Here is a 9,530-nt window from a genome sequence, read left to right as displayed (position 1 = left end):
AAAAAAACAATGTCTTCAGCATATAATCACATTGTATGGCTCTGTGGGTGTTCGTGTTTCTCTTTGCATGGCATAATTGTAAGTGAATGGGGTCCCAGCAATGTTGTTTTCATGACATAATTATAAATGAAAATATATCTGTGGTGAGCATATGCATTTCACCCCATGCAATCGATCCTGCATTATGTCTCCTTTAGCTGAGACATCATGCTTTGTTAAAAATACAATATATTTTCCACTAAAAGTTCATTGCTTCTGCAACTGATTTTCTATCTTGTCAGACCAGCTCTTGGTTCTCTCATGAACTCACTTAGTACCATGGACACAGAATGGGAGAAGGAGAACATGACAGTTAATACATAAGCTCACTGGCTGTGGCGAAAGACGGTAAGGAAGTGTTAACACCATGTCTGCTTTTTTGTTTCTGGATTAATACCGCAAAGTTTTCAAGTAGTATACTTGATAGCTATTTTCTGCTTTATTTATGTTTATATTCTTAAATAATCAAGACCATCCTCACTTTGTGGAAAGCAACAACTTCTGCATACTGCAGTCTTCTGCTCTATTGACAGATTTTACTGATTCTTTTATTTTTTACTAGGAAATATTTTCAGTACATGAAATTTAAAATCATCTTGGGGAATGGGTATATGTGCATAATACAGTTTGCTTCTCTTTTTAATCCCCTTCCTTTGCCCTCCTGCCTCCTTCTGTTTTCCTTCCCTCCTCCTTTAAATCTCCTTTGCCCATTTTCATTCTTATTGGTATTACTAATCTTAGCTCCTACTTACGATGTGTGAAGTTTACATTCACTGAGGTGGGTTCCTTCTCAGCTACTGTATTCTTTGATTGTGCTATTGCTCTGCTCAAGTATTTCAGCAGTCCTCACATTTTTACCCCTTCTGGAGACAAGAAAGGTTCCTGTCACTTGATATCCTTGAAGCAGAAGCAGGCGCTTCAAAGGAGATCTAGGAGACATAGGTGCAGGAATATTATTCTCCGACTGTTTTCTGAGCCATACAATTCACGGAAACTCATTCCAAAGCCACTGGAAGCCCCCATGAAGTCTGTATCTGGAGGTGGCATCCGTTAAAGCAATATATACATTTTCAGGGAGTGTGTTTACACTGATTCTACAACCATGATTTTATGTTGTCCAGCACTCATAGGGACACCTCAATGCTGAAACACAAGATGTCTCTATCTGCTGGGTGTTCTGCAAGGCTCAGCAGGTATAGTGACAAATTTCTGGTGGAAGGGGAAAACGCGTCTCTTTTTCTTGGTGTTAAACTCTTTTTTTTGCTAAAGTTGAAATGTAAGTAGCGGTTTGGGAGCTCCCTTAGTGAAGAGCAGTTTCATTGTGAATTTCTATTTTTTTCTTCTAAACTAGTTTGCCACTTGCATCACATGGGCCATGGCCTGATGCCTTTATGAATACAAGGAAGTTTTGAGGTAGGACAGAAGAAATAACGACAGGTAGAAAAGAGATGAGGAAAATCCTAATTTAAAATTGTGCTGTTAAGAAAAACTACAGCTTTAGGACACAAAGGTATCCAAGATTACAATGTCTCTCAAAAAACTTCCTAGCCTAGTAAATCAGGGCTGTGGTTTTCACATATAAATTGAGCCTGTGATTTTCCTCCTTTCTCAGGGAAGCAGTTCTGTTGAGAGGGGAATGTGTGTCTAACTTTAAACATGCAAATGGCTTACGCTGGGACCTAGCCCGCCAAATGGGTAGCTTGACAGACAATAGGAATACACATCCTAGATCATATGGGAGGATACCTGTAAGACAGCATCAAAACCTGCAGACCCAGGCCAAAATGCACCTGTCTCTTGAGGGCCATACTGCATTCTCTGACTGTGTACATACTTCCCTCACTCTGCCTAATAAACCCTTCTATGACTCCCACCGATGCATCCTGAAAATTCTTTTTCTGTGAGAGACGTCAACCAATACGCAATCTTCTCCGTGATGCAGGTCAGTTAAGGTCCCCATCTCCTCTTTGGTGGGAAACTCTTTAGTCTCCAGGAAGCAAGTTTCATTCATCACTCACTGGAGCTCTCTGTAGTTTAAATGGGCAGAGGAAGGAGTTTTATTTTGACCTTTTCAGCTGGGTTTTATATTTTTGTCCATAGACAGCCATATATATATATGGATATATATAATTTTTTTACTTTAACATTCAGTATGACTTCTGTAGTGATCCCAGCCCCTCTATGCCTTCCAGCTCTCTTTCCATCTGCCTCTTATACAAAGAATCCTGCAGTGTTGACACACAGGGCACTCAGCCTTGCTTCAGAGAATGTGACAGAACACTCAGGCTGCCAAATTCCTGATGGTCAGAGAGGTCTTGCTGAAGCCCAATTTAAACTGGAAACTGCACAAGCTTCACTGGGCTGTTTCAAAGTTCATGTAGCTTTAGAGCTAATCCTCTTAACATATTAGGCCAAGTGGACTCCCATTCCACAACGGCGGTGGCATAGAGGCCTCGCCAATGTTTATTTCCATTTCTCCGCATGGCAGAGTGCAAGTCACCTCACTGCCCTCTCTGGGTGCTTTCTTCACCAGCATGTCCTGCCCCAAGGTGACTCAAATTGTTTGGAGGCCAAACTGCTTAGGCTGGCATATTAAAAGATTTTCCACGATTTTCCACAACGTTGCTTTCCCCAAGCCATAGAACATTTGCAGTATGTTGGCTTGGTGGTTTCTTTCTCTCTTTCTTATTTCTCTCTCTCTCCTTCTGCAAAGGGTCGCATCTTGGCTGTCGACAAGGTAAGCATTTCCGGTATGAGTGTTTACTGAAGATGAATTCAGCATGCAGCATGCTGTTTATTTTGCTTTCTAATAAACCCACGCTCAGCAACAGTCTTGTGACGGCTGTGATTTCTTGCAAGAAATTTTCAGCTTCTTCTATACTCAGGGGAAATTTTTTTCAGTGTCATCCCTCTTCTGATAATTAGTGAAGCAGGAAGAATTCAAGATTGTGAAGAAATGATCTGAAAATAACTCATAAGAGCTTCTGTTTTTAACCTCCTAGTACTATATATAACCTCTGAATTTATATATACATCCTAGTACCATATATATGAATAACAGAAATTGAGCAAAAAAAGAAAGCTCAGTATAATCAGACTACATTTCTGATTACAAATAGGTCTCAGATATCCTAGGTAGGTACTACCAGAAAAATATTTATCATTGTTTGAACAAAATGCTTGTGTGAGTGAAGTTTTACAAGCCAAAAAACAAAAACTATTGAAAATCTTGAAATCTGAGGAAACAGAGGCATTTAAGAGAAGTTAGCATAGGAGAGAATCAGGAGTTTATATCCCAGGCCTGTTCAGTTGGAAGCTGGCTGCGTAACCATGGACAAGTTGTCCTGCACCCTTGGCTGAGATTTATTTCCTTATACAATGTCCAGGTGCAAGCACTATGACCCAAAGGTTACATTTGGTTTAAAATTTCTCAATTCTTTCTTTTTTCTTTTGTTTTTTTTTTCCAGTACTGGAAGTCGAACTCACGACCTTGAGCTTGCCAGGCAGGCGCTGTGCCACTGAGCTAAATCTCCAGCCCCTAAATTTCTCAATTCTAACAATGTAATCATGATGACCCTTCACTTAGAACATTTTTATATTTAAGCTACTGTGTTATATGCTTTACTTGTATGTTTTACAATGCTCAGAATTACCCCAAAATGTAGGCATCATTACCTCCATTTTAAATAAAGATTAGAGAATTATTTTCTCAAAGCCACACACTTTGTGAATTGGTGTAAGTGAGATTCACTTTCAGATTTATCAAATTTCTGAGTTGCTTGTGTGTTAACTATGCTTTGCTGCAAACTCACATCTGGCAAAAACTCTGGTGAGCTTTGATAAATATGGAGAAGTAGTCACAACTGTCTCTTTGCTTCTCCTCTTTCCCTCTAGTACCATAAAAATACTTTCTGTGTATGTCAAGGCAGATTAACGCTGGAGAAATAGAGAAATAGCATCTCCATTTGTTCAGATGCAGAAGACAAATTCTGCTGGAAATGAGAAAGCTTAGAAATGGAGGTGAAGTACTGATGTGTACGCCACTAAGTTTAAAAATCCACTTATTTTTAGACTAGTGGGGAAATAGAAAGAAAAATAAATAAGCAGCCAGTCATTTTAAACCAAATTTACTATCTTGTCAAAAGAATGAAAAATTTCATATGCCTTTGGAAAAACTTTCAACCTCAAATGAGCACCTAGTAACAGCCATGTCAAAGAGACTTGGTGTCTGAGTAGAAAAAAATAAAAATAATAATTTTAGGTTTTCTATATGTTTTTTTGTTTGTTTGTTTGTTTGGTTTTTGTTTTTTTCCGGTACCGGGAATCGAACTCATGACTTCGCACTTACCAGGCAGGCACTGTGCCGCTGAGCTAAATCCCCAGCCCCAGTTTTCTGTATGTTTGATAATGAGTCTCAACGCCTCAGGTGCTCATAATAATTCTAGGAGGTAGATGGAGAGAAAAATTGGTACATTTCTGTCCTGAGTTAGAAACATTGGTTAAAGAGCTCTTTCTCAGAGATTAAGCAAGGCCCAGCCACTGGCGTTGAAGTTAGAGAAACTCCTGACATAGCACCATGAGGTGTGCCTGGGAGAAGAAAGGAATGCCTTTCTCTTCTGACTGTTTGTGCTGTGAGACGAGTCACTCCTACTACAGAGTAGATGATTATGTGTGATAATGTATGAAAATACTTCACAAAGTTAATGCCACATAGTAGAAACTGAAATATCTGGTCTACCTTTATCATCCTTTTATGTGTAACTCAAACCTCTCACTTTAATGCTGGTGAATTCAGCTGAGGTCAGAAGGTGCCCAAGAGTTGTTTATCATCTTTGTTGTGATGATCTTTCAAATGTCTAAAGAAATATGAAGTAGACTTGGGCCTCTGACATAGCCTTGCAGTTTCAAAATATGGCATAGATTATGGTACAGTTATTTTCACTTTTGAGTATTTTCTCTAGCTCTTCACATATCATTGCTATAGGTCTTAGTATATATGTGTATTAAGTATATAATAATTAGAATATAAGAACTAAGGGCATTGATTATGAAAGCTAGATTCCTGGATTCAAATCCCATATTCATAATTTTCAGTTTATATATCCAAGGGGAAAATACTTAACCCTCTATGGCTCAATTTTTCTTATGTGTAAAATAAGGATAAAATTAGGGTGGCAATCACACCTAACTCATTATTGTGAGACAATACTTTTAGAATTCCTGGAAATAGTATCTGGAAAGTAAAAGGTACTCAGTAAGTGATAGTTACCATTATTCTTATTATTTCATCATATTTGAAAGCAATAGCTCATCATCCAGGATTTTTATAAATATGGGAACATTCTGTACATTTAACACATTCTTTCAGTTCACCTCCACAAGTTTAACTGCATATGTGTTTATCTCCAGCCCACATGGACAGTTATTTTGTATGTGTTCTAAAATATATTACGTACATTTTATTATACCATATATGCTGTTCTGCTTACCTTTTTATTCACTGTTATGTTCCTGAGGTTCATTTTATATATATAAGCAGAACTATTGCATTTCTTTCTGAGTTTTATAGTCCTTCACGGGCAGGTAGCTTCTTTTGTATGTTCATCCTCTGATGTCTACTTAAGTTGCTGTCACCCTTTGCTTTTACCTCCACAGCTATGATGAACATCCTGAAATGTGTTTCTCAGGGATGTGCCCTTCAGCAGGCTGACCCACTTGGAGGATGGGAGTGATCTCAGTGTTGTTCAACAGTGCCAGATGGAACACCTCGTCAAGTATGCTTCTCCTATTCTCCTTTAAACTTGCAAGAAATTTATGCTGTGCAATTTGCCTGTCATCTGGTTTGGGATGCCTGCTTCTTGCTGGATTCTATGGATGTCTTCTGCCTTTTAGCCTCAACTCCTTTGTCATTTCTGTACCTTGGGAAGTGGTGTCCTGGTGCCATTATCATAGTGTTGTGTTTCTGACTGCCTTGGTTCAGACACTAACTTCCTGTTTACTAGCTCTGGGATCTGACTGCTTCACATCCTCATCTAAAAGATGGGATTAGCAACAGCAGCTCTCTGACCAGACCAAATGACAAGGAGGACAAGTGAGCCACCTCATTTAAACCACTCAGAATGCAGCCTAGCATAGAAGAAAGCTTCAGTAATGTTTCAGAAACTTAAAAAAAAATTCTGCTTGCTCCGACTCTCTTCTCCTGCCCTTATCCTCTCTCAATACGCTGTATCAGTCAGGGTTTTACTAGAGAAACAGCTATAACATAAAATATACAAATGCATAAGAAATTACAAGGTTGGCTTATGACGGTCAGCTAAAGGGTTGCATGAGGAAGCTTGCAGAGGGTGTCTGCACAATGGAGACCAAAGGAATCAGTCCAGGGTCTGGAATTAACTGCAGCATTCTGTGCAAGTCCATGTCAGGAGGCCATTGGGTCTGAGACGGAAGGCTGAATTGCCGAGCCAATTGCTGAGGCAAGTTTAGTTAAGCTTCTAAACTTCTCAAGTTGACCTAATCAATTAGCCACTACATGTGCTTATTTGCCTTTATAGATATTTGTGTTCTTTGAGAGTAAGGAACATGACTTAGCAACTTTTGGTTTCCACGTGCTTAACCATCTAGCCTATAGGAGGCGCTTGTTAAACGATTGTATACAGGGGAGTTGGGGGTGTAGCTCAGTGTTAGAGCTCTTGCCTAGCATGTGCCAGGCTCTGGGTTCCATCTGTAGTCGAAAAAGTTTATAGAAGGATGAGCAGATGTTTTCAGTGTCATACCACCTCTCTTTTTTATTTCCTAAAAATACAGTCGTGTGCCTCCTGCTGGGTGAAATACTTCCCCCCATTGTTTCCATCATTACATCACGAAGGGCTCCCCCTGGGCTTCAGACACACAGCTCTTTATGCATTTTAAATGTGTCCCCAACAGATCAAACTGTGTTCCATGTATTACAAATGTCTGCAAATTTAAAACGTTTATTCTTAATTCCATCACCTGAGTCAATTTCTGAAGCTTAGATATTCCTGCAGGATATGAAGAGGAAGGCACTACTGATCTCTTGATAAAACTTCTCTAAAGCTCAGAGAGGTCTAGTCAGATTCTAAAATGAATTAAAGATGGACTTAAGATCAGACATTCAACCTCTGAACTATACATCAGTATTCTTCGTTGTTGGTACCCTAAAATTTCAGAATTTTTCAGATTATTTCAAGAAATGACCTTGAGTTTCAAGACCGGCTGAACTAATGTAAGAGATTTGTGTCTATCCATCACATTTTCCATTAATCTGACATAGAGGAGTTTCAGTTTTGATACCAATCAGCAAAGATTGTAGAACTGAAGGAGAATGGTGGAGAAGTAGATATTTATGGGATTTAGAGGAAGGAAAATGGGAAAAAGAGGAAATGACACTGAATGATAATTCATACTGTCTTTTTGTACTGGGAATTGAACTCAAGACCTTGCACTTGCCAGGCAGGTGCTTATGCCACTGAGGTACATTCCTGGCCTCATACTGGTTTTATAACACAGTACAGTGTAGTAGAAAATGTTAAAATAATTCAAACATTAAATATTATGGATAAAATTGTAACGATAAGTAAAAAAGAAATAGAATAAAGCTGTGTTACATTTTCTCTGAGTCTTACCAAAGTAATAGAAAAGATGTATAGTGACACATAGTACTTGCTCTGTCAGTGTATAAATGAAAATTTACGATCATCATATGAATTCTTGCTATAGTTTAGATCTGGGATGGCCAGAAAAGCCCATGGGTTAAAGTTGTGGTCTCCAGCTGCTAATATTGGGTGAAGATGGAGCCCACTAGAGGTGGGGTGTGTGGGAGGTCCCTAAGTCTCTGGGATGCTTTGAAGGGAATAGTGGGACCTCTGCCCTCAGCCCATTCTCTTCTCTTTTGCTTTTTAGGAGTGAGATGAGTGGTTTTGCTCTGCCACATGTTCCTACTGCAGGGTGCTGCTTCCTTACACGTCTAAAGCAACTGGGCCAACAGATTATGGACCAGAATCTCCAGGATCAGGAGCTAACACAAAACTTATCTTTTTATAAGTGAATTATCACATATATTTTGTCATAGCAATAGACAGCTGATTGACACCATTCTCATCTGCAATTACCATTAGTAAATATTTATTTATTCTCCCTTCTACTTAGTCTATCGAATATAAGACTTCCATGGAGCTGAACCTTAAGGAATAGGGATAAAATATTGTGTCTCAGTTTTACCTATCAATGCCTTTTACCTTTAAGTAAGTGTATTCATTTTTAAAATATTCTTTGACTTGGTGTAGGTGTCTTGCTAAGCTGCTAAACTGCCTGATCTCAGGAATTTTGGGTCAGGAATCACAGCTGCCAGAGCACTACTTCTCAGGTTTCTTTTCCCCTCTTTTACAATATGGCAGAAGAACCCCTGGATTGGTCTCTTGTAAATATTGTACAAGAAAACCAGGGCAGAGCAGGGGCTCAGAGGCATAGAGGAGAAGGGACCTCAAACTCTTGGGCTCAAGGGATTCTCTTGCCTCAGCTTCCCAAGTAGCTGGGACTATAGCTGTGAGAACTACACAAGGCTAACAAAGGTGTCTGAAGGCAGGTGTCTTAATGAATTTTGCTCAACAATTTTTAGTTAATGAGTAGGAATTAGAGCTCAGCAGCTAAAAATTTCCCCTGCCTTGTTTCCTCTCTTTGTAATGGAGCCTTGGTGAGACACTTGGACTGAGCAGCAAGTTCTGCTTTTCACTGACTGTCTTTGGCTGGTTCTCTTTTCCCCCATTTCTTGAGGTATAGTTGTGCAGTCTCAGGACTCCTCCTACCCTTCAAGGCCTGTTAAGGTTTGTTAGTCAACAAATAAGGATCAGACTAGGAATTCATGAACATTCTCCAGTTTGTTTTGTTCACATTCATTTATTCAGCAAACACTAATTAAGCACCAAGCACAGGACACTTGTTTAAGGCTGTTGATGCAAAGGTAAATACAATGAGGTTTTAACCCATAAAGAGCAGACAGGAAGTAGTGCTCTGGCAGTTGTGATTCCTGACCCAGAACACCTATAACCTTTCTCACTTTCTCAGCAGTAGGAGTGTCTCCCACAGATTTGCTAAGGCTCTTGGAATTTCTAGAGTGATAGAAATTCTTTCATTCTAATGAGGTAATTCCTGGTGGTCTCCTGGAGAGACTCAGATAAAGGCTGGTGTCAGGGTGAGGACCCTGTGATTGGATGATTGGAGTCCCACCCTCCAAACTCTAGAGGAAATCCAGAGGATTCTCAGTCCCACCCTCCAACCTCCAGAGAAAAAAGGAGTTGAAGGTTGAGGTGATCCCCAATGATGGTATCAACACTGCCTACACAATGAGGCCTCCTAAAACACCAAGTGCCCAAGGTTCAGAGTGCTTCCAGAGTGCCGACCATTGAGAGAGCCCACAGAGTGGCACACCCAGAGAATAGTGCACCCCTTTATACACTCCTTGCCCTGTGCTTCTG

General features: G+C 39.7%; 1 long non-coding RNA gene across 1 annotated transcript; it reads left to right on the top strand.

Moving 5' to 3' along the window:
• Positions 1-290: 290 nt before the first annotated feature.
• Positions 291-9,029, top strand: LOC106150070. The gene is made up of 3 exons (XR_001236654.1): positions 291-387; positions 5,695-5,813; positions 7,960-9,029. It is a non-coding gene; the product is annotated as an uncharacterized LOC106150070 (long non-coding RNA).
• Positions 9,030-9,530: the final 501 nt, after the last annotated feature.

Source organism: Chinchilla lanigera, unplaced genomic scaffold (assembly GCF_000276665.1).
Source record: "Chinchilla lanigera isolate Chin_1 unplaced genomic scaffold, ChiLan1.0 scaffold00001, whole genome shotgun sequence".
Classification (NCBI taxonomy): Eukaryota; Metazoa; Chordata; class Mammalia; order Rodentia; family Chinchillidae; genus Chinchilla; species Chinchilla lanigera.
This window is presented reverse-complemented; position numbering and strand designations above follow the sequence as displayed.